General features: G+C 43.4%; 1 protein-coding gene across 5 annotated transcripts in view; it reads left to right on the forward strand.

The window, feature by feature from the left end:
* The window catches only part of SHROOM3 (shroom family member 3), a 311,495-nt gene that overhangs the window by 132,060 nt on the left and 152,934 nt on the right, over positions 1 to 26,501 (forward strand). The window contains exon 1 of one of the 5 annotated variants that reach the window (XM_032632343.1): positions 13,581 to 13,736. The exons of the other annotated variants lie outside the window; for them this stretch is intronic. The gene's annotated coding sequence lies outside the window, so the exon portion shown is untranslated. Of the gene's footprint in view, positions 1 to 13,580; positions 13,737 to 26,501 lie in introns of those variants that run through there. 5 annotated transcript variants of the gene reach the window in all.

Consider the following 26,501-nt stretch of genomic DNA (forward strand, 5'->3'; position numbering starts at 1 on the left):
GGTATGTTTCAGGTATGGATTTGCCCCTTTGGAGCATTGTCTGCAGGACAGGTTTTAACCTGAACTAATTTTTCTCTGCTACTGGTTTCTGAAATATTAACACACGCTTGAAACCCAGCATGTGCAGATTGGGGTTTAGCTCTATCAGTTGCCCTGAGTTGGCACAGTAACGAGACTGTTAGTGACTGAGATTTGTGGGCTGAAGTGGGCAGTGCAGTGCAGGGACACTAATAACTTTATCGCCACGTGTACCCGTGCAATAGTAGGTCCCACGTAGGGTTACCAGATTTAGCACATCAGAAAACAGGATGCTGAGTTATATTTGAATTTGGCAAATAATTTTTTAGTGAAAGTGTGTCCCGGATTTTATCTAACAACCCTAGTCACATGACAGCTTAGATACAGGAAAAAAAAAAAAAATGCAGGTTCTTTATCTAAACTTTTTTAATTTTAATTGAAGTATAGTTGATTTACAGTGTGGTGCTAGTTTCAGGTGTACAGCAGAGTGATTCAGTATTTTTGCAGATTATATTCCATTAGAGGTTATTACAAGACGATGGGTATAATTCCCTGTGCTGTACAATGAATCTTGGTTACTTATCTATTTTATATATAGTAGTTTGTATCTGTCGATCCCATACTCCTAATCTGTCCGTTCCCCCCTCCTTCTCCCCTTTGGTAACCACAGATTCGTTTTCTGTGTCTCTGAGTCTGTTTCTGTTTTGTATTTGCATTCATTTGTACTATTTTTTAGATTCCACATATAAATGATATCATATGGTATTTGTCTTTCTCTGTCTGACTTACTTCACTAAGCACGATATTCTCTAGGTCCCTCCACATTGCTGCAAATGGCAAAATTTCATTATTTTTTGTTGCTGAGTATATATATATATATATATATATATATATATATAATGTCACATCATCTTAATCCAGTCATCTGTTGATAGGCACTTGGGTTGCTTCCATGTTTCCATGTCTTGGCTATTGTAAATAGTGCTGCTATGAACATTGGGGTACGTGTATCTTTTTGAATTAGTGTTTTCATTTTTTCCAAACATATACCCAGGAGTGGGATTGCCGGATCCTATGGTAGTTCTGTTTTTAGTTTTTTTAAGGAACCTCCATACTGTTCTCCATAGTGACTGCACCAAATTACATTCCCACCAACTGTGCACGAATGTTCCCTTTTATTCTGCCAAGACTTAATCTGGTCTTCCTCACAAACTCACACTTGCTGGTTAGCAAGGAAACAAAACAATACATTTCAGTCCTAGCCAAGTAAAGAGCTAGCCTGGTCTAATCGTTTGAATAGTCAGTCCATTGAGGTAATACTCAGTCTCTAACATAAAATGCACCCTCTCTCAGATGTAATCTTCTGTCTTCACTGTCCAACTGCTTTGCCAAAATACTGTGGGAGGGGGGTTGGGCAGTGGTGAGTACAGGTCTTTGGACGCACTTTCCCCTGGTCCCTAGGCTCTGCCTTGGTCTTCCTTGTCACTGCTGGCCTCTACCACTGAATTCTGCAGCTAGTGCCTCCATGGTCAGCGTTGGCCTGGGCAGTGCCCCTGGGGATCCCTGGCAACCTCCCACTGGCAGACTCGGCCCTTGCTCAGCTCCCATTAGCTTCAGACACCTTAGCGCCTACCAAGTTCTCCATCCCAACAACCCCTGATCCAGGGGTCCACCCCAGGATCATCTCAGCCATCATAGCTGCCCCATTCCACGTGTACTGGTTGGCATCCGACGTCTATCTAAATGGAGCTGAGCCAGGCCCTCCTCACAGTGACCTCCTGGAGTCTCCAGCAGAACAATGGAGCCAAGATTCGCTGACACCCTGGACATTCCCCTCACTTTCCTTGCATGCTTGCCCTGTTCTCCCTGAGGCCAGACAGGTGAAACCAGAACTTGGTTCTGACAGTGTGACTTGCCACCAGTCTCTCCATCATTCCCACAATACCCTGGAATGGCAAGGACTGGACTTTCTCGTTATTTCTTACTCTGCTCTATGCTTCCCTTCTTCTGTAACTGCAAGTCTCCTGTCTTAGGTGGGAAAACACTAATTCTAAAAGATACACGCACCCCAGTGTTTATAATGGCACTGTTTACGATAGCCAAGACGTGGAAGCAACACCGGTGCCCATCAACAGACGACTGGATTAAGGTGATGTGACATGTATATATATTATTACTCAACTACTTTGTACTATAGGAAATCTTTGGTAATTGAAATCCTCAAGGCTTAACCCTGAGTGGATCACAGCGGTTCTCAAAAGTGTGTTCACTGACCAGGCCCTCCCATGAAATGCAGATTCTGGGGCCTTCCTCTAGACCTACTGTATCAGAAACCCTAGGGTTTTGGCTGAGCAATTGACGGTTTATCAAGCTTTCCAGGTGGTTCTGATGCACCCTAAAGAACCACAGCTTTAAAGATTTCAGCAGATTATCTCATTCCCTCTCTTATGGTTTCCAAGCCCTAAAGTCTTATGAAACAGACCAAATACTGCCCCTCAATCTAGTTGATTGATTAATGTGCTATATAAACTTGAAACATTTTATGGTTAAGAAAAGGAATTTGCAAAAGGAAGGAAATTCTGACACATGCTGCAGCACTGAGGAGTCTTGAGGATGTTATGCTAGGTGAAATAAGCCAGTTACAAAAAGACAGATACTGGGCTCCCCTGGTGGCACAGTGGTTAAGAATCCGCCTGCCAATGCAGGGGACACGGGTTCTGAGCCCTGGTCAGGGAAGATCCCACATGCCGCGGGGCAACTAAGCCGTGCGCCACAACTACTGAGGCTGTGCTCTAGACCTCGCAAGCCACAACTACTGAGCCCATGAGCCACAACTACTGAAGCCCGCACACCTAAATCCCACGCTCTGCAACAGGAGAAGCCACCGCAATGAGAAGCCCGCACACCTCAACGAAGAGTAGCCCCTCCTCACCGCAACTAGAGAAAGCCCGCGCAGAGCAACAAAGATCCAACGCAGCCAAAAATTAATTAATTAATTAATTTTTTAAAAAGACAATTACTGTATGATTCCATTTAGATGAGTTACCTAGAGTAGTCAGACTCAGAGATAAGAAAAGTAGAATGGTGGTTGCCAGGGCCTGGGGGAGGGGGGCGGGGAGTTACTGTTTTATGGGTGCAGTTTCAGTTTTGTAAGGTGAAAGGAGTTCTGGACATGGTTGGTGGTGTTGGTTGATTAAAAAATTTTTTAAATAAAATTAGAAAACAAATTTGGTGACCAAAGCAAAGATTAAAGTTGTGAGTTAAAAATGGCTTAAGTTCTTAAGCAACAGGTATGGGTTTGAGGAAAGGTCGCATACCTAACTCGGCTGGTTATCCATGGACCGCGATCCTGGGCATTAGAGTTCAGATCTAAATTTTGAAATTGGTGCTCCTCATAAATTTGGGTATTTCACCAGATGTTAGTTGAGTTTCTGAGCTACCTGAAGTAGAAGAAGCTGATTGAATAGCTCTGACTCTAGAATTCAAATACGATAGGTGGTCTCACTGTGGCCATTGAGGTAAAAGGTAATATATGTACTTGGAATGTTTGCCTATATCAGACTAAAAAGCTTTGGGCATGAATGAACTCCTAGTGGCTTATATCATTCTACATGAGAAGTATTGGTAAGCGTCTCCCCATTTGTTGAAAGGATGAGCCACCGGGAGAGCTCTGTCTCTTGATTTGAATCGTCGACCATCTAGCTCCCTTTATTGTCATTTGGCACCAGGTATTGAATGAGCCCATCTTCCCTAGAGGCAGCAACACGGGGGTGGTATTGGCAGACAGTGGGGCTTTTAATTCCTCTCTCCACCTCCCAATAATATGCGTTAGTTGCCCACCCAATAAAATAATATTCTTTGCTATAAACAATTGTTGTTTTCTCAATCTTGTTAAAGAATGAACGAAGGCATCTTTAGAAAATGGCTCTGGTCTAAGTGAAAACAGTGAACTTACTAGGCGGAGCACAGCTTCAAGACAAGTGCCCTGTAACTCCTGCCCTATCCCCTTGCCACCAGGGAGCCCCTCTTAGAGCAAATTTTGTAGCCACCGCTGTTCTAATCCCATCTTCGTGCTACACAAATTTCCTGGGAGAGAGAAAAGTCTTGAAACATCCAAATCTGCCTCCTGTCTCAGAAACATATTCATACAACACAATGTTCTCATAAGCCCCAGGAAATTAGTTTAGGTAAATAAAGATAGATAAGACCTATGCTAAATATATATATTTATTTATATATTTATAAGTTTATATATTACCATTGTGTTCATTAAGTTATTTTATTTTGACAGAGGAAGATTTGTTTATCAAATTTGTGAGTAATACAGCAGCACAAAGGAAGGACCGATTATGAAAGTATAATGTCATTTTTTTTTTTTTTTTTTTGCGGTACGCGGGCCTCTCACTGTTGTGGCCTCTCCCATTGCGGAGCACAGGCTCCGGACGCGCAGGCTCAGCGGCCATGGCACACGGGCCCAGCCGCTCCGTGGCATGTGGGATCTTCCCGGACTGGGGCACGAACCCGTGTCCCCTGCATCGGCAGGCGGACTCTCAACCACTGCGCCACCAGGGAAGCCCCATTTTTTTTTTTCTTAAATGAGATGTTAACATGACTTGCTCTCAGCAAGCCCAAGGTGGCTTCTAGTGAGCACAGATGACTTTCTGGGTGTTCATGAACCATCAAATGAATCTCCTACAGATTCTTTTTTCCCTAGAGGTCTATACGAAATCCACCTGTCCACTGTTTCTAGAATCTATTGCCATCTACTCCTCCACTTTAAAAAAAATCATGATGTTTTTCAGACTCTCATATTTTCCACTATTTCTTGACTATTGTTCACCCAGAATGGTTCCAGCATCATATCTTCAAATTGTTTCAATATCCTGGGAAGTTAATTTGTTGGGCCTCGTAATCAGGTTTGTTTTACACGTCTCATCATCATCATCAATCATGATAACTAACATTTATTGACTCTTTTTATGTGTCAGACAATTGTGTGTCTTTTTTTAATATAGTTGAATTACAATGTTATGTTAGTTTCAGGTGTACAACAAAGTGATTCATATATATATACTTTAAAAATTTTTTTGCATCTTTATTGGAATATAATTGCTTTACAATGGTGTGCTGGTTTCTGCTTTATAACAAAGTGAATCAGTTATACATATACATATGTTCCCATATCTCTTCCCTCTTGCGTCTCCCTCCCTCCCAGATATATTTATATATATGTGTGTATAAATTTATATATATATACATATATATATATATTCTCATTAAGTTGTTTAAAAAATAAAAGTACCTAGATAATAAAGGTCAGCTTTCAAACCACCACCACCAATCCTTATAAAGTGAAGCATGAACTCCTAGTCAGATGCTAAATCCAGTAAGGTTCATTATGTTCCTGGTTAAGAACTGAAATTTATCATATTCTTGTGGAAGAGTTAAGAAAACACACCATTTGGTAATTTTATGGGTAGGCCGTGTGGTCCAGTAGAAAAATACCTGGGCTTTGTAATAGCCCTTTTTTGAACCTAAAGGTTGTACAAATTGGCTGTGTGGATCCAGCTGCATACCTACCACGGTCAGGTTTTCTTTAGCTGTACGGTTGGAATACATTTTATCTAAATTTGTATCTCAGAGAGGTTTTGTGATGCTTGAATGAGATACTCTATGCAGAGTGACAAGTACCTAGTTGGCCTATATTATTCGCACAGGAAATGATAGTTTTCGGAAAGCAAAGGTGCATGTAAGTCAGAAGCATCAGGACTTGAAAAGCACTGGGCTAAGTGTGTGGCTCCATCGTGGTGTTGGGTTTACCGGGACTCTTTTTTGGTTGTACCTTTATTTGCTTAAACCCAGTTTTATTTCTTTCAGACCTGAAGCAACTACATCCGGTATCAATTTCTTGCGATTAAGATTTGAACTAGGCAACAACAGGCAAAGCTAATTGATGATGGAGGTCAAAAGTCAGGGCAGGGAGTCTGGAATAGGCTGGAAAAGTCTGGAAGAAGCTTCACGAGGATGCTGGAAATAGTCTATATCATTTTTGCTGTTTACATAAGATAAGCACACCTGACACACTCTGTGTATGTTACGTCGATAAAAAATTTAAAATGATCTAAACTAGGTGTACATAAGGATCTGAAGGTCAACATATACCAAATCCACTATTAAAGCTAGTCGACTCAGTGAATTTGATAAAGTTCTTTGATTGAACTTTAAAACAGAATTTGAAAACTACATCTCACAAGTATTTAGCCTGCAGACATTTGTTTGATCTAGAAGCATTTGGCCTGCAAACATTTGTTTAATCCTCACTAAAAATGCGGGAGTTTGACACAAGAATCTGGCTTCTGGAAAAATCAGACGATATGACAGCAGTGGGTTGGAGCCGGGTATACCCACATCAGGTGAGGTGTACCCCCTCCCGTTTACTTTGGGGCGCTGGTGCTTCCTATGATCTGACACCTGCCACTCTGCCCAATGACCCTGCCTGCCTGGCCCAGTTGGCATTTGAGTTTCCCAGCCCGGTAGCTCAAACACTAGTTGCCCAGTTATCTTTTTTCATCTCCAACCAGTTGTCCAGACTGAGTCTTTTCCAGTAGAGGGATGGTTGGCCATTTCCAACACTAAACTGGGGCAGGAAATCGCTGTGTCTTACCCTCTTTGATCTCTCCAGTGCCCACCATAGCAAAAGCTCTCGTGAAATGTTTGCTGACTGGGTGAAAATTCCACATAATGGGCTGACTGCCTGTCTGTGTGGGTCTCCTGTCACATTTCTTTTCAAGGAACGTGTGTTTGCTAGCCCCACTATGATTCAAACTGCCTTTTTCAACTGTAGACAAGATGGAGGGTTAGGAAAGCAAAAGGAAGAATGTTCTCCACACTGTCCGTTTAAATTATGATTTGAAGCAGGTTTTATTATACCAAATTATCATCAGGCTAATTGCTTGACAACCTCTCTCGTTACTGCTGGCTGGCGCCATTCAACTGATCTACTCAGCTGATATGTGGCTGGGGGCTGTGTGGCATATTCTCCCTAAGGAAAAGTCTGCCAGCTGGAAAAATACCTCAACATTGTACATGCCATACACAACCCATTTCTAAGTCACAGCAGATCTGGCATGGACAGTAGTGTTTAAGGGCATATTCTTTGCGGAACTTCCCTGGTGGTCCAGTGGGCTCCCTGGTCAGGGAACTAAGATCCTACATGCCTCGGGGCAACTAAGCCCGCAGACTGCAACTACTGAGCCTGCACACAACTGGAGAGAGGCCCTCACCTGCAACTAAGACCCGACGCAGCCAAAAATAAATTAATTAATTTTTTTTAAAAAAGCGTATTTTTTGAAATCTGACTGCCCAGGTTCAAATCCTGTTACCACCACTTGCTAATTTTGTGATCTCAGGCAAGTTTTTAATCTCTCTGTGCCTGAGATTCTTCACCTGTGAAGTAGGTGTAATAATAGTACCTCCCTAGTTGAGCTGTTGGAAGAGTTAAAATATGTAAAGTACTTGGTATCCTCCCTGATACAGTAAGCACCTGCTAAGAAACTGAATACAAATATAAGTCTATAAATGTAACTGGTATTTGTTGTTACCGTCACACCTTACTCATTTTTTATATCAGCTATGTAGTTTTCCTAGAGATTGAAATGAGGCATTAAGGATGCTGTAATTTGTGTTCCACAATGCTCCTTCTCCAGAGTTTTTTTTTTCATCCCCGAGGGTAAAAGGTGAACCCAAACGTAATTCCTCTACCTGTTATTCTTAGCACTAAATGGTAACTTGGGGTTCCCCACTGGGAATGTTGGGACTTTGAAGGGATGACTGAACCCCATGCCTTTATTTGCCATCTTCTGGCCACTAACATTCTTCTGAAGAAATCCCTTGGTTTCCCCAAAGAATTAGAGAATGTAAAGAGAGAAAAAGAACAAGAGTGATGTGATTACTTTAGGCCTGTTGGTCTCTGTGGTCAGGGACGGCATAATACGAGCAGAATTAAACTGAAGAACTGTGAGTGTCATCGGCAATGTTAGCAATGAGAACATATCATGCTTTCAGGTGTATCATAGATGCTTTATGTCCTGCAATGATTATACAGGAAAGGTATTGTGTAATAATACTTTGGACTTAACTGACATCTTTTATGACCCTCAGAGGACTACAGGCATTACTTATCAACCTTGATGTCAACGTGTGCTCAGACTGGGATTAAAAAAATGTTCCCTTGAGTACAAAGTGAGCATGGCTCAACTGCTCTGTCTCCACTTTCCTTGGAGTGTCCTCAAGTCTCTGACTCCTTTAGACACACTTGGAGTTCTCTACCAAATACAATTTCCCATGAAATTGAAGGAAAATGGACTAGGAAAGAGAACCTGAGCTTATTGTTTTTCTCTAGGCTCACTGCCCAGTTTTCTTTCAGCCTGGAACCTCTATGTGGGAATTTGCAGAGTTGGGCTAAACTACTGAACCCACATGTTTGTTTATCATCACCTCGGTCATTATCACTATCCTTGCCAGTGTGATCTTTTGTACAATACCTCTTATTTTTGATGACATAGTATGATTTCTAAAAGTGAGATGTGTAGGGTACAGTTCTACCTGAATCATTTACATGATTTTATAAAGTTTAATTTATTTATTGAGCATCTAATATATGGCCAGTCATTGCTCTAGGTGCTTGGGACTCAGCCATAGTCTGAAACATCTCTGTCCTCTTGGAGTCGACATCCTTGTGAGGAGAGGAAATGAATAACGAACGTAATACATATGTAAATTATCCAGTATGTTAGAAGGTGGTGAGTGCTCTATGGAAAGAAAGTAGATCAGAGGCCAAGAGGCTGTTTCATCTCCTCCATTCATAAAATTCTTTTAGTTGCTCCTGGGAGTATTGAGGACAAACTTTTTTGTGGGGGGGATATGGGAAGTGCCTATATTATTTATTTATTTATTTTTATTGAAGTGTAGTTGATTTACAATGTTGTGTTAATTTCTGCTGTACAGAAAAGTGATTCGGTTATACGTATGTATACAGTCTTTTTTTTAATATAAATTTATCTATTTTTGGCTGCATTGAGTCTTCATTGCTGCGCGCGAGCTTTCTCTAGTTGCGGCGAGCGGGGGCTACTCTTTGTTGCGGTGCACAGGCGTCTCATTGCGGTGGCTTCTCTTGTTGTGGAGCACAGGCTCCAGGCACGTGGGCTTCAGTAGTTGTGGCACTTGGGCACAGTAGTTGTGGCTCGCAGGCTCAGTAGTTGTGGCTCATGGGCTCAGTAGTTGTGGCTCGTGGGCTCTAGAGCAGAGGCTCAGTAGTTGTGGCACACGGGCTTAGTTGCTCTGCTGCATGTGGGATCTTCCCGGACCAGGGCTCAAACCCGTGTCCCCTGCATTGGCAGGTGGATTCTTAACCGCTGCGCCACCAGAGAAGTCTGTATACATTCTTTTTTAATATTCTTTTCCATTATGGATTATCACAGGATATTGAGGACAAACTTTTAATTTTAAAAAACATACTCTGTGAAAGTACTTCGAGCTTCTGGAGTGTGCCATAAAAATACAGGCAAGTAAGTGCCCTAAAGCAGCGGTCCCCAACCTTTTTGGCACCAGAGACTGGTTTTGTGGAAGACAGTTTTTCCACGGACCAGGGTGGTGGTAATGGGCAGGATGGTTCAGGCACTAATGTGGGCGAGGGGGAGCGATGAGGAGCGCCAGACTTCGCTGCTTGCCCTCCACTCACCTCCTGTTGTGGGGCCCGGTTAGGAACCGGGCTGGGGGTTGGGGACCCCTGCTCTACGGGCATCCAAGTCTACCTTACACAGTGGATGTCTAACTTACAACTACTGGAAAACAGTGTAACTGTTATGCACAGACATAGACACAAAGAAATTGAAAGTAAGTAAGGGAACCACATTTTCTTCATTATTTAGTGAGGCTTTCTCTCCATAGACCCCCATCTCTAACCACAAACAAGCACCCTACAAGGACATGTGCAAATCATTAAGGACAAATACCATGGAAGTCTGGTGTTCTGAAATCAAGGCCACCTATCTTGGGCTGCAGTTTATCAACAGAGTAAAATAAAACTCTCCTGCCTGTGGGTGTTTAAAAGGTAATCAGAAGGAAACAGGATGTGCCTGAGTAGATGCGCTACTAGCTTTTAGAGAAAAGGAAAAAGAAAAACTCCACATTTCTTCAAAAGCTCATCTAGTATGTTCTTTTTTTTCTCTTCACCACAGATATTAGTACTGGGAAGAAACTTAGTGATGTTCTAGATTAGTGAGGACTTGAGCCCAGAGACTATAAGTGACTCGTTCACAGTCACTTAGCAGGTCAGTGGCAGAATCAGAAGGAAGCCTGGCCCACCACCTCCTGGGCCAGCGCTGTGGGTTCCACAGCTCTGCTTCCAGATTAGATCATCAGTGCTACTTCAAACATGGATTGCCTAACCGTCTACAGCTGATGGCCGAAGAAGCTAGGAGGTAATAAACGAGAAATCTAAGGTGTCGGTGAAAGTGTTCCAGATTCTTAGTAGAAATCTGAAGTAGAGCGAGCAGAAAATAGAAGATGGGGCTGAGGGCAGGGTTTGGGGGGCAGCGTGGCGAGGAGAGTCTCTCTTCCACATGAAGGGGTTGCGGGGTGCTGCACATTCCATTGTGAAGAACTTTCCATGCGCCAAAGTAACCGTTGCTGACTCTGAAGGGCAGTGCTTCCAGACTTAAGTACCCAGGCTTCACTGTCCTTCCGCCCATGCGTGGCCACTGCACTACCAAAGGGTGATGGGGACACGCCGTGGGATGTCACTCAAGGTCCTGGTGAAGGTGGCAGAGCGACTGTGCCGATACCACCACTATGAGGTAACAGTTGAGGTCTTCCCCTGGGCCGGGCACTGTGCTAAGTGCTTTGCTTATGTCATCATGTTCTGTCCTCACATCAGATAGGTTCTATTATCAGTCCCATTTCAGAGGAGAGAAAACTGAGGCTTGGAGAAATTTAGTTATCAGCTCAGGGTCACAAAGTTAGTGAATGCCAAAGTCAGAATTCAAATTATCCTTCGTAGAGGGCAGTGGTTCAAAGCATGGGCTCTGGGGTCAGATTGCCAGCTTGGGAATCCCCCCCTCCGATGCTTGCTAGCTGTGAGGTGTTCAACACATTCCTCAGCCTCCCCAAGCCTCCCTTTCCTCAGCTCTAAAGTTGTAACAATAATTATGGTATTTACCTTATAGAACTGTGGCGATTAGAGAATGTAACATAGGAACTACGTATTAACACATAGTTAATTAGTATTTGTGTAGTAGATAACTAGTTCAGCCACAGGTTGAATCACATGAACTTGCTATTGTAGTCGACCAAAAATTGTCAACTATTGACAATTTCATGTGGTTCAATCTAATACTACATAGGCATTCACTCTTTGTAAACATAACAATGACTTACTTATTCATCTCATAATTTGTGAAAGGACAGGTGATTTGATTGCTCCAATACAATTTTTTTTCTATACTTGCCTGCCCATTTTAGTTTCTCTGAAGAACCACATAAAGATATCTTTTCTTCTAATGTAACATAGCACCCATGAGAACATACACAGTGACATAGTTCCTGGAGCCACTAATCCCTTGAGGATGTTGTCATAGGGAGCTCGGACGGGAGTAGATATGAAGCGAGCTTAGATCGCACAGGGCTGGACTAGGAAATGACTGGTGAAATGAAGAGGGGGTAGACGCCTGGCCCCTTTAAACCGGTGGTCATGTCCTGCTGGTTGAAGGAATGGCATTCCCATACTAGATGGCTGGTTGTGATAACCAGATATCAAGCAGAACCATTTGTCACTGTGCACTGTGGAAAACGAGCTTCTGGTCAGCGGCAGGAGGTTGTTAAATCTGACACATTCAAGATGGATTTTGTGGCCCGGCTGCCCTTGAACTCTGGTTTGGTGGGAGTAGCCTGTGATGGTAGGACACGCAACTCAGTTGTGGTGTGTGGGAAGGCGATAGGGTGGGAGAGGAAAACACAAAGCTGGGACAAGAATTTTGCCTTCCTCAAGGAAAGAAGGCTACTTCTGACAGAATGCATCCAGGGTGCAAGATCCAGTGGAGGTTCCTCTTTTGAAAGAGGGTTCTCTGCCCCCCCCGCCCCCCGACCACCACTGTTCCTATCCCACACTTGCCTCAATCGTGTTTCCTTAGATTTCATATTATAGGCATAGAAATAGCTCTGGAATTCAAGGGGAGCATTCTGGAGAGACAGCGTTGCTAGTCAACACAGGGACAATCTCTAAATACAATTAGTTTCACCTTTGAAATGTACTAACATCCTCAAGGATGCTTCAGACTTTCTTGGTGTCTGGAATGGAAATTACTACAGTGTTTAGAGTATAATGCCCCCTGTGATGTCAGAATTTTGCAGTGTGTGTGTGTATGTGTCTGTGTACGTGCTCCCTTTCCTTCTTTCCACATCTTAAAAAATTAATCTGGAAGTCTTTTAAAGCTTCTACAGCAAGGAGGTTTACAGATTATGCGTGGATCCCGTGATCTGTTTTTTCCCACCGTGGCAGCCGTAAACTAATGAAAATGCATTCGCATACCCACAAATTGAGACACACTTGGAATTGCTTTCTTTCTGTGTGCCCTATTGCTTTTCTCTGTGTGTGTGTGTCTGTGGTTACTGTTAAGCTGACCCCTACAGTCTGGGGCAAATACCAAAACTTGAAGAAAGCACTGCTTCTCCATACAGCTGCAAAGGCCTGCCGTTTCAGAGGCTCAGGTGATAGTTGTAAGTGAAATTCCTTTAACACAGTCGCAGTTCAGGAAACCTGTCAGGATTCCATGCGCAAAGGTGAGCTGCGTGGCACTTCACTGGGCTGAATTTTCAAATGCAGTGTCTTGTTGTTGTTTTGTTTTTTTTACAAGCACTACTTTTATAAATTTCTGTGTCTGCGGGGGTGGTTATAATATTGAACGTGATCGCTGGAAACAATGACTGTAGAAAGATTGTCCTTTCTGAGTCTCCCTCCCCTCCTCCTAGTCCCTGTGAGAAACTGTTGCTTGCAAAAACCATAGCTAATTAAAAATTGAACTTATTCAGCTGTACAGAAGCCCTAGTGGGGACCAGCAAGGGGAGGGAGGACTAGCAGGCAGGGGAGCCCTATGAGTGAAGCCGCCAGCGCCATTCATTCTGTTGTCCTTCGCTTCGATGTAACCGTCATCACGGTGCATCGAGTTTTTGTGAGTCAAAGGACCCTAGAGCGACCTTTGTCAGGAAAGGGCTTACCCGTTGCCACGAGCTCTGCTTGCAACAGGCTGACAAGCAGCTTCTGCAGAGCGCACGGGGCTGTGTGCCCACGGCCACTCTCGGGTTCTGGCCGCGTGTACTTCCCCTTCCATCAGGGGGCCCGCTGCTGTCAGGCCGGCCGGCCGGCGATTGGTTGGGAGGAGGGCAGTAATCTGAACTGCCTTTTGTACTTGGCTAATCAGGGCAGCCGTCTGACTGCAGGCTCGGAGCGGAGGTGCCTGGGTGGTGTCTGACACCTGTGTCTTAGCCCTCGCCTTCCGGGGCTGCTTCCCGGGGATTCTTTCCGGGCCGGAATCGTGCCTCTGTGCCACCTGCCCCAAGCCACTGAGGCCCCTCGGCGGCCGGCTTGGCCCAGTGTCATGCTGGACAGAGTTGTCCAACAGATAGCTGAGGTCAGTGGAAATGCCGGCTTAGACTTCCTTAAGGTAAGTCCTTTTGAAACCAGGCATTTCTCAACATGATTTCTATGTATCCCTCGACAAAAATGCCAGTATCAGGAAGGTAAACTAAAGAGAGGCAAGGAAGTTATTTCAGTTTAGGCCTTTATGATGAAATTCCTAAGTGATTCGTCTGTCAGATGTGCCGGCAAAATGACACCAAGGCAGAGATAAAGATGTGAATGGAGAGAGGGGTACTTGACAAATCACTGTGCACTCCTTCCTGTTTGATGAGAAGCTCGAGTGATGAAAAGAAACTTTTCATCGAGGCCAACAAATATCTATGCTGGGCCATAGGCTCCTTCCAACCATGGATTTACTAATTCTAATTACTGCTTATTTTTAAAGCTATCTTTAACTTTTTCCTCTTGTGATGGGAAAGCAGTTTTTCTTTTTAAGGTTTGCTCAGCAAGGGGGAATCAGCAGCAGGGTTTTGACTGTACTGCTCGGCTCACTTTTCTCCACCCTTACGTTCCAGAGAAAGTCAGATCCTAGATGGAAGCACCTACTTGAGCAACAGTGAGATTCTTAGGAATATTAAGCCATGATTCCGATTCAGCTTAACCTCTACTCTGATTTCATTTTATGTACTTTTAAGTGGATTGACGAATACTTTGGGGACCTCCTGTTGGATTGCTGTGAGCATACTTTCATTCTAGGGTTCAGTAATCCAAGGTTGGTAGAAAGACTAGTGGTTCAGACCAATGCTTACACTCTTGCCTGTTTGTCGTGACAGGGAGGAAACGATTTTTCTTTTTTTAATGAAAACTTTCTCTAAATGGGTTAAGGTCCATTTCTAAATCCAAAGACGTACTGAGACTACTTTTCCCACGGTATTCCAAAGATAGTAGGAAGGTGTTCCCCAATTCTGAATGATTCTATTTAAGTAGTAAACAGTAATAGAACAGACAGAGGTGGTGAAAAACAGGGATAAGCATTCAGAAATCACATGCTCGCGATCTGTGTTAAGCATCCTGAAATATGGTTTTTTCTTCCATTATTTATAGCCAGTTGGAAATCTCCATCTTTCTCAGCTGTGAACTAACTCTTGTTTATAAAGACATTTTCCTGTAATAAGATCAATGTATTAATAATACTAAATATAAATAGTAAAAATGACTGCTCTGATGAATAGAAGCATCAGAAATGACATTGCCCAAGTCTACAGAAATCATTTAAAATATAATGTGTGTGCAAATAGTACAGATGGCTGGCGATAATTGAAAAATTAGATCCGTTGGTAGGTAGATACTAAGTGAATTTATAAATGTTGAGGGAGTTAAAGGAGAAATGAATGTTGGAAAGCTAAATAAATATTGAATGTTTCGCATTGATTTAAATTTCAAAATTCTACCTTTGCTTATGAATTACAACCTAGAGAGTGTGTAAATCAAAGATGATTTCCTGGGTTAAGGATAAGTCATTGTTATATATGAAGGGATAAATTCCATCTCAGCCCTAATCACTATCTTAAAAAAAAAAAATCACCATCCATAAAAACCTCAGTGTCCTAAAAAGGTACAGAAAGGAAGAGGGAGCTAGTTGAAAAACCTCTATCTCTAGTTAAAAAGGAAATAAAGTCACGACAACCGCACATTTCATATTGAGTGTAGAAAACCCCGTACCTATCTGCAGAGTACAAGGGGACCCACAAATGTGTAATTTAACACAGTTGTTAATAACTAATACACACGTGCGCACACACACATTTCATCCCGAGAACAGTATCATTAGAGTTAGACTGAGACAGGGGGATAAGTATCTTATATTTATTTTTTTCCCCAGTGTCTCCTTTCTGGAACTGTGGAATGCCTGCCAGACTCCCTCGTCTGCGGCAGGCGTGGTGGCCGTCCCCCTGGTGTCATGGGTAGCACACAATGGGACACAATAGAGCGCACCCAGCCTTGCCCTCCCAGACGCACAGCGTGTGCCCCATTGGCTCTGCTTGAAAGGGTCAGCTATGCAAATGAAGCCGTGCACGTCAGACACTGCCCTCCCCTTACCTCTCCCTCTCTTTTCTCCTCCCTCAAGACAGATTCCAGCCTTTGCCCCAGACTTTTCTGACTGGCGGATGGAGGGTAGGGGTGCTGTGAGCTCAGAAGCTGAACAACTGGGCAAAATGTCCCTTTGCTGGATGTGCTTCCGTAGCCCTAGACAAATGGAAAAGGAAGCAGCTTCCTCATCTCCACACTATAGATAGCTTCATTAAAATGTCCCTGGTTAATAGGAAAAAGTGGGCACTCCTTGTTAGGCCACACCTCTAAAAGGCATGTTTTGTTTTATTTTGGGTTTTAATTGCTTCCAGCAACCCTAATGTTCGTATTTTGGAGAAGGGAGGGAAGTTTTACGTCAGAACAAATGGGTGATTTTAGAAGGCAGGAACCTAAGTAGTCTCAAGTCATTTTGCTTCTAGTTGCACAGATTGGATTAAAAAACAAACGTCAAATGATGGTGGCAGTGACCTATCATCTGATATCATGGGGAGAAAAGCACAGATGCACGTCTGTGAACTGAAACTGGTAGGATTGCTCTGATGGCCTGTCAAGTGATCCAGTGACTTTTGGCGTCAGACACTTAAGTAGGACTTTGCTTGTACACTCTGGGCCTGGTTTTGCAGAGACAACTCAGGGGATGGAATTTAAATGAGCCCCACCTTGAAAAGCTATGGCTGTTTAGAATCACTTGTTTTTTTCCAAGTCCCGAAGCTCCTTAGTGACCGATAAAGCTGCCGGTAGACCTTTTCCACCAAATCCCCATGGTCAGCAATCCGGACCAGCCCTCCAGGGGTGGTGGTCCCTGCAGTTAGACCCCAATGTGCCCGTCTCCAAGTTCCTCCCTTATCTTTTCCCTGGCAGCACTGGAGACTGGTCCTGTGAACCTGATATTTAGGCAGTGATTTCACAGTTGTTTCTTACTCATGGTTCATCAATTCCTCTATCTGTGCATGTAGGTCAGCATCATTATCCCAGTCTGGAAGAGGGAGAGAAGTGATGATGTGGAATGATTTGTCCAACAGCATCAAGAAGTTAGTGAGAAAGTAGAATCTGACATGCCTTGCTTTTCTCCTTTCTTTTCCATCTTCCTGTCAAAAGAGAAATCAGGAATTCTTAAACCTCTTCCTCAGCAACTCTGGGCACTAAAAAGGCTTCAGTCCAAAACTCTGCTGCTCTCAACTGGATCACTGTAACAGGAAGGGCTCAGAGGCTTACAGACAATGAAATGAATTGGGTATTGCATGTGCATGTGTGTGTGTGTGTGTGTGCGCGCGCACGTGTTTGTATGTCTGCACACACACGTGCGCCCCACCCCCACCCCGCTCACCAGAAGGACTCAAAACCCCAGGGGTGTGTTGGTAAAGTTTGTCCAAAGCCTCATCTGAGGAGGAGGCAACATCTGTGCTGTGGCCTTTTCCTAGAGAGGCCTGATCATTCACTTATAACAAATCTCAACCCAGACCCCATGGCCAGGGAGGCCAGGCCAGGAGCTGCGGGTGAGCTAGTCTGAAGGCGGCTGGCCCGCATTCGCCTCCGAAAGTATTTCAGGAATGTTAATGGTATGCCTGAGTGGAGGGCTTCAGAGCCCGGAGCTGGGGCTGAGAACTGCTCTGTGGCCATCTGTTGAGGCCCAGGAAGTCTCATAGCAACAGCTTCTCAAGAATGGTGCCTTTTTTTTTTTTTTTTTTTAATTAAAATTAACTAACACAAAACCAAAAACTGCTCCACTGCTCAGGAAGAATCAGGACAGGGTTCGGATTCTTTCTACAGAGTGATGAGCTTTTAAGGAAGAAAAGCCCCCCACATCCTTAATTCCTGTTCTTTAAATGAGCAATTTGTAACATGGTTTGAGGTCTTAATTTTTTTTTCCCCCTGGTGTAGAATTCTCTTTTGGAAAAGGGTAGAGGTGAAAACAAGTTTCCAAAGCTGTGGAGAAATCACTGGCAGAATTCTGGTTAAGAAAAAAGTGGTCAGAGTTTTGAGATTTTCCTGGTATTTGTTGCTCTTAGTGATCCTGTCAGCAGCTGCCTTCTTTTTCCCTCTGTAATAATGTGAGCTTTAGAAACCTGGATGTTTAGTTAGTGAAATGAACTTCAGACAAAGACGTTGCTTTTACTGTGACGATGTACGGGGCTCCATTGTGAGTCGCTCAAATCTGTGTAAGAGCAGACCTCGGAAAAAGAGAGGCCAAGTATTAATAATATTTGTATCTTTTAACTTTTCAGTTGATGGGGCACTAAGTTAGCCGTTTATAGTAACTGAGTTCCTTCCTCAGGATAGAAGATCCTGTAAAATGGTAAACACCTGAAGCCTAAGGAGCAGCTGAGAGTACAGGGATAGGTATTCTAGATGGAGACAAAAGAATTGTATTCTGTTCTAAATTCTACCCCACACTGAGCTATTTTAGGCCGGCGCACAACCTGTTAAAGCGTAGTTCCTCATGTGCGAATTGGATTTCTGCATTATTAGGAACGTTAAATATAATCACATAAAAGGAACTGGGGAAATGGCCCTCGAATCTGAGTGTCATCTATAAAGGAGTGTTGTAAGCTGTCATCCTTGCTGTTCTTGGGAAACATCTTCCCATCTTCCTGGGAAATGTTTTCATGAGAATATATGTGCATATACAGACACACACAAATTGTTATATATTTAAATATTTATATTTTCATTTAAAAAACTGAAGAGGATAAAAATATATATCCTCGGATCTTATCAAATAAAATTTTCCTGTAGAGTCAAAAAATATTCTGACAAGTGATTGTTCCAACACATATATAATTCTTGAATATAGTACACATGTGGAATATATCTTTACTTTTTTTTATTATTTTTTTTTTTTTTGCGGTATGCGGGCCTCTCACTGTTGTGGCCTCTCCCGTTGCGGAGCACAGGCTCCGGACGCGCAGGCTCAGCGGCCGTGGCTCACGGGCCCAGCCGCTCCGCGGCATGTGGGATCTTCCCGGACCGGGGCACAAACCCGTGTCCCCCGCATCGGCAGGCAGACTCTCAACCACTGCGCCACCAGGGAAGCCCTACATTTTTGATTGCTAGTGTTTCTTGGAAATATTATTCAGAATGAATGTATTGCCCCCAGTGGTTAAAAATAATGTCACCAACTCTTGGGAACAGTATGTATACTCCGAGTTTGGTTTCTGGAACGTGGGATCTTAATGAAGTCTTTCTATGAAAAGCATGACCACTTACCCTCTCAGTCCCTATTTCCTTATGTGTAAAATTTAACCAGTAAGTATTTATGGAGTGCCTACCGCATGCCAGCTGTGTTTCTACGTGCTTGGGTTTAGGGCTGTGAACAAAAGTAGACAAAAATCCTTGCATACATTCTGGTCAAGGGAGACAGATAACAACCCCCCAAATAAGTCAATTGCGTTGTAGGTTATAAAATGATAACTGCTATGGAAAAACCTAAAGCAGGGAATATTGCAATTTTCTAAAGGGTGGTGAGAGAAGTCCCCTTGAGGAAGGTGATGAAGGAAGACTCATTAAGATTTGAAGGAGGTGGGAGACTGAGCCTTGGGGTAAGCTGGGGAAGAGGCTAGAAGCAGAGAGAACAGCAAGTGCAGAGGTCCTGGGGACAGTGTAGGTGGCACGTGTGAGGAAGAGCCAGGTGAGTGCAGCGGGGTCAAAGGTCAGGGCCCTCTGGGCCATTGGAAGGCATTTGACATTTACTCTGAATGAACCCTATGAGAACTTACTTCGCAGAGCTGTTGCAAAGTTTAAATGAAATAATTTGTTTGAAGCCTTTAGTATAGTGCCTTCTACATAAAAATTCTTCTATAAATAACTGTTAGCCATTGTTCATTTCTTTATTATTACCACTACCTAGGATTTAAAGATAGGACGATGTGAGCATACAGAAGAAGGTTTTGTTCTGATTAAAGCTGATTGTTCATATGAGAATTAAACTCCCAACCTTGGCCCCTTAGCTATTCAATTCTATCACCTAAGAAGGTCCCAATTCCATATCTTCAAACATACAAGGGAAAAGCTTACTTTTTAAAAACTGGCCTTGTTTAAGCTACACCATTGTCTCTATTAGGAAAGTATGAAGTCCATACTCTCTAGGGACAGGTGTATTTTGATACATTTGGTTTAAGTTTCAGCTATAAAAGTCCTGTTGAATTCCACTGGACTCACATGCTATCACAAGGTACTCATGTTTGAGTTTTGATACGGATCCCCTTCTCCAGGCCACAGGATCCCAGGTGGGGAGGAATCTATTGCAGATATAATGAAAACAAGGAATCCATGTCTTCTCCTTCTCTCCTGAGCACAGAAGCAAGATTGGTTTTCCTGGGTATTTCGAGAGCCCTCTTTCAAAATGATCTTCTTGGACACCCCTCTGAGTCTCCTCCTTTGAACTTGAAGGATTTTGGTAGGAACTCATGTCAAGTAGTGACTAGCTCAGAAACTAGGAGAGAGATTAAAGCATCCTTTAATGCTTGCTCTTCTCCAAGCATTTGAAGACATCATTTACAATCAGGGTTATCTTATCCCTGCTCCAGAACCAGGAAAAGTGGTCTGGGGACAACAAAAGGAAGTGCTTGATGGTAACTAGAGATTATCAATAAAGGGAAAGGCTAACTAAAAGCGTGCACCCTCGTCAATGGAAATCTTCCAGTAGAGGCTGGGCAACCAGTGGGCAGAGGGGTTATCAAACATTTGGACGACAGCTTGGCTTCTAAGATCTCTTCCAGATTTGTGGTTCTACTTTCTTCCAAGATATGCTTATGGAAAACTAAATTCTTCAGGGAAAGCCCACCTTAAATTTTCTTTAACCGACATCTTAAACTGGGGATTCTGAGAGCAAGAAACAACTGATTGTAGAAGCTCTGTTTCATTTAGGGGGGTGGTCAGATGGGTCATCCTCCTGCAATGGTGACCCTGGTCCTGGTGCCTGGAGCCCCAATTCTCCCGACACTGACTGTGTTGTGCTCCGTGTTAGCAGATTCCAAGACCAGCGTGTTGTCGTATTGCTACTACTTGCTGTGAAGTTGCTTAGTCATGATCGGTGGGTGGAATAGACTATAGCTCGCTTTTCCTTTTGAGCAGATACTTGAATGTATTTACGTTCTAAATGATGAATAACACGCTCTCCTAAAAAGCCTACTGACAAGGCTACAATTTTAATCCCAATTTAACAGGTTATTAAACAATTGAGATACCAGTTCAGTAACTAATCCAAGGTCATACGGTGAAAGAGCTGGAATTTGAACCCAGGCAGTCAGCCAGCAGGAAGTCCCCGTAAACTGCTGTGTCTAGTCCTATGAACCTATTTCATTTGTGGTAGCTCTCCGGTTGATCTAGAGAAAAAATGATCTGTCATATCATTACACTTTATTGCCCTCTGTGAGGGAAGAGAATGAAAACCGTTGATACCCCGTGCCTAGCATAGTGCCTGGGGCAGGGCAGATACTCAAATATTTGTTGAATGAATGAGGAAGTAAGGGTGTGACATGAATAAACAGTAGTAAGGCCATAGAAATGCCTTCTTAATCTCACAGAGCCACAGAGATATATGTGAATGCAGGATGTCGCAATGCAAAAACTTTGAAAAGTTAAAAACCAGGTAAAATTACAGGTGAGGATATAATGGGGCAGTGTCAACATCTTCCTCTCTTATTAAGTGCTCATTAATATTCTATATAATTAACAAGTCCTATCACACTAGAAATAGTACCCCTAAAAGATCCCAGACTAACACTGGCCACATGACAATTGGGGAAGGAGCGAACCAGGGAACCATGAATCCCACCAAATCAGGATTTTAAAAAGGGATTTGGACTCAGTGCATTTAACAAATGGACACTGAGATTCACAGGTTTATTAAGGAACTGAGACAGGAAGCCTGAGTTTGGCCAATGCCAGGGCCTGAGGGAACATTTGGTTGCAGTAAAAGTAAACCAACTCAGACCAGTTCAAATAAAAAGAGGGTTCTTAAAAGAGTAGGAGGGAAGCTTGAGGAATCCAACTGCAGCAAGCCAGGAACACTTCCAAGTTTAACCTAATGATTAAGTCAGAAGGAGTCAGAAGTGTGAGTGAATTCCCACCTTGGCGTTGCTGTGTTTGTGACCTTGGATAAATTCCTCCATGTTTCTGGACCTTGTTTTACCCATCTGAAAAGTAGGGAATAAGGAAAGTATCTACTTTGTTGGGTTGTTGTGTAGATTAAATGAGGTAATACATATAAAGCACTTGGAACACTGCCTGACACATAGTAAGAGGTCCGGAACCACCAACCTTAGCAAGTAGGCAGCTATTCACTTTCTCCTTGGACTACATAGTCCCTCATTTCAGTTGACATTGAGCATTGGTTCCATTACTCTCCCTGTAGACTGGCCTCCTGAAGGACGTGGTTGCAGGGTTAATTGAATGGCATAGTGATGTCATCAAGGCTCCAGGTTTATCTATTTCCATCCTACCATCCTTTGCATGATGATTTTAATCTTCAGATTTGTCCCTCATGATTACAAGATGGCTGCTGCAACTCCAGGCATCACGTCTTCGAACAACTTTGTCTAAAGGCAGGAAGGAGTCCCACTTTGGTGTATTTTAGTAAGAATGAGCAGCACTTTCCAAAAACTCTCCTACAAACTTTCCTTTGGGTCAGAGCCCATTAGCTAGAGTTGTCTTATACCCATGCCTGGGCTAGTAACCAGCAGGGGAGTCAGAGTACCATGATTGGTGTAGATGAAAGAGGATTTATTTCTTGGGGCTGTGGAAGGATCCACCTTCCTGGGTACATAGTCACCTGATGCCCCGGTGGGATCAGAAATCTGTTTGTGAGGAAGAAGGGGACAGTAACCATTGAATAAACAATCATAAGGACCTGTCTTAGATAAGCGTGTGTCCAAGCCAGGCAAATCAGAGTTCTTCCCTGAGATTTTATACACAATCGAAGAGAAGGCCGAGTTTTCTTTTTTTTGAAGTGGCTAATATGGGATGAAATAAAACTGAAGTTCTCTGCTCCGTGGTTGTTTTCTGCATCCCCATCCACCATCCTACCGCACACACACACACACACACACTCACTGAAGAAGAGTCCTGTTTACTGCAGAAAAAAGTATGTATATGAAAAAGAGAGAAAGACATAGAAACTGACACAGGCAGACACACACACACACACACACACACACACTCACTCACTGAAGAAGAGTCCTGTTTACTGCAGAAAAAAGTATGTATATGAAAAAGAGAGAAAGAGAAAGACACAGAAACTGACACAGGCAGACGCACACACACACACACATCCAAAGAGATAAGGATGAGGGAGAGAACCTGAAAATATTTTCAATCCCTGAGGCTATCTCCATTCTTGGCCTTCCCAAGAAATTCCCATTTTTGCTTAAATTTCTCTGTAGGTTCAATGTCACTTGTATCGTTTGCAATAACAACCACAAAATCGTGTCTGATGCATTTCCCCCAACTTCTGGGTTTCTGTCCTCCCACGTCCACTTGTGTGTGGCACTGGTTCACCACGCAGCCATGGGTCCTACACCACGTGTCCTCCTGGCTCTCAAGCTTTCATCACCTTATTAACTCAGGTCCTGGCCCCCAGTTCCACGTTCCGTGGGCAACAACCTGAATGACTCTGCTTGTAGCCAAGGAAGAGCTGGTCCAGCCTCACCTCTGCAGCTGGGGCTTGGTCAGGGCCGTGCTCCCTTAGAATAGTTGTGAACAGGGAGAAAATAACATCTCTGACTAAAACTGTGTGATAGCTGTCCAGTCCTTCCTAAAATGTCTCACCCAATTGAAAAGTACACAAGTAATATAGCTAGATTTCAGATATACAAGTGCTTCTGACAGGGACTTAAAAGTCTGGAGGCTCTGCTTCCTGTGGCCTGACTTGAATAGAGAAGAGAATTCTGTATTTGTATCCGGAGGGAATTAGTGAGGGGTTTGAGGAAGGAGTGAGTAGGACAGCTGAGCAAAGTCATAAATGAAGTCAGTGTGGACATCAGGGATGGACTGACTGGGAGAGCCATAAAGGACCAATGGGGAAGACCCCAAGAAAGGCAGAAATACAAAAAGTTGAGCCTGTGGTTCAGTAAGTGTGGCTAACTCTTTATTTTTTAAAATATTTATTTTCACTTTTTTTTTAATTATGGAAACATCCAAACACTAATGAAAGCAGACAGTACCACAAATTCTACCCCATGCACCCCGGCACACACATCCACCATCCAGCTGGATGGCTCTTGTTAAGTAGAAGAAGTCTGGGAGGGGGAGATGAAAAAAGAAGGGAGAGAATCTGGTGTAAGACGAAATAGTCAATGACAGTTGTATTAGCAAACTTCACAGGAGGGGCCAGGAAGTTGAAATCTAAGATGTTTGTTCTTCTTAATCATAGGTTAATGAAATGATTGCTAAGCGAGATCTGGTTTTTTGAGTAGGGATTACATAATCTGAGGAAGCAGACCCCCCTGTGGCCTAATCTCCAAACCGCTGGGGTCTTACATGGTGACAAGACAAAGAAAGCAAGAGGCGTCGTTCATTTGACATTCAGCAACTATTGGTCTGCAGTCTCCCAGGCACTGTGCTAGGCTTTATAGGGACAGAGTCCTTGCTTTCACAGAATGTAACGTCTAGTGGGGGAAATGGACAGGCACATTAGGACGAAGTTTTTCTGGTAGCATAGGATAGGTGAACGCTTCTTGGGGGAAGAGGATTGTCTTGATTTTCATAAGGATGAATAGGAGTTGGGTAGAGAGATTAGTAGGTAAAAGTGTTGTAGACAGAGTAAACTAAGAGGTGCTTGAAGAGAACCTTACGTCAAGGCTGTAGGGCTGACTGTGCACATGTGACCCACATAGAGGACGGGCAGAGATGGGGTGGGAGCAGGGCTGAAATCCGGCCCAGGCTTTGCTCCCTGGAGCACCTTCACCCACCTGGATTAGGCGGTGCCTTTGTCTAATTTGCACAAGGTGCCGAGTGGGCTGGGGGTAGCTCTGTCTGAATATATTTGGTAGTTTTTGATTGGAGGACATATGTGAGGATGCTCGTAAGTTTGAACAGGACCCTGAAGGTGATGGGGAGCTAATGAAGAATTTAAAAGGCAGATCAGGGGTAGATGAAATAATGCCATTTGCAGCAACATGGATGGACCTAGAGGTTATCATAGTGAAGTAAGTAGAAAGACAAATATCATATGGTATCACTTATGTGTGGAATCTAAAATGATACAAATGAACTTATTTACAAAATGGAAACAGACTCACAGACATAGAAAACAAACTTATGGTTACCAAAGGGGAAAGGCTGGGGGAGGGATAAATTGGGAATTTGGGATTAGTGGATACAAACCGCTATATATAAACAACAAGGACCTACTATATAGTACAGGGAACTATATTCAATATCTTATAATAACCTATATTGGAAAAGAATCTGAAAAAGAATATACACACACACACACACACACACACACACACACACACAAAACTGAATCACTTTGCTATGTACCTGAAATATTGTAAGTCAACTGTACTTCAATTTTAAAAAAAAAAGGTAGATCGGGGCAAAATCAGATTTATGTTTGGGAGCGACCATTCTGGCTACATTTTGGAGGGTGGTTTTGAAGATGGCAGGTCTAGAGGAGCAGAAACTAGTGAGCAACAACTGGTCCAGGTGAGAAATAGTGAAGGCCTGCACCGAGGCTATGGCAGGCGAAGGGGGGAAAGTGGTGGATTGGACACCTAGAAGGTAGAACAGGTAGACTTGATGACAGGCTGGCTCTCTGGGTGAGGGAGGAAGAGGTGATTAGGATGACTCCCTGGTTTTTAACTTCAGCAGTTCAGCGGAAAGTTCTGGCTTCCCAGAAAAGACTGATAAACCCGAGAACTTTGACGCAGTATGTACTAAGGTGTTAACTGTTGAGTAACAGTAAGAAGTTCCTTATATAAGCCTGTAGTTAAAGATTAAAAGGAAGGTTTTAATAGTTGCTTTTGAGATAGAGGGAAAACACCCTGGTCCTGAGCTGTGTCTGTTCAGAGAATGGCCAGCTGATATTAAAGAAAATGGTTACTTCCCCTTTCAAGTACAGCAAAACCTCCTGCTGTGGATAACCAGTCTTTACAAGATAGTAATGCCCAGCCGCAGACAGCTAGTTCTTCACCCTTATTCTTTCAAGAGTAAAATGATATAAACCCTTTCCCCATTCCTTTGGAGAAAGCGTTTTTTTTTGTTGTTGTTCGTTTCCTGATAGTGGACATGCGAGCAGGGTTCTTTCTGTCTCCCTGTGCTTGTCATGATGGGATAATAGCTCAGGCTTTGGAGTTGAATGGTCCTGGGTTTGAATGCCAAGTCATTATTTTCCATCACTTTGGGCAGGATACTTACCTTTATGAACCTCATCTGTCAAATGGGAGACATACGACTCAGCTCACAGAGCTGTTGTGTGAGGGGTAAGGGGTAATGAAAGCAAAGTGCTTGGCGTCGGGCCTGACAGGTAGCATCCTGGTCACGGGTGGTGGTATCAATGGCCGTTGTTGTTGTTCTTGTTATTAATGCCAGTGTTCAGACATTAAGAAGAGACACAATTTGCTTTTGCAGACTTTGATTACTCCTTGGGCTGCCATCCGTTAGATGGTGCATATATGTAATGTTGCCTTCTTGATGGGTTGGCCCAAGGAGAAAAATGTGCATGCTACGTGAATCGGAGGGAAGGTTCCACAGACTGCCTGCTCCTTTCTGAGGTGCCTTCGGAGGTTAAGCTGACCATGCTGGGGATAGAGAAGCG

This window comes from Phocoena sinus, chromosome 5, assembly GCF_008692025.1.
Source record: "Phocoena sinus isolate mPhoSin1 chromosome 5, mPhoSin1.pri, whole genome shotgun sequence".
Lineage (NCBI taxonomy): Eukaryota > Metazoa > Chordata > Mammalia > Artiodactyla > Phocoenidae > Phocoena > Phocoena sinus.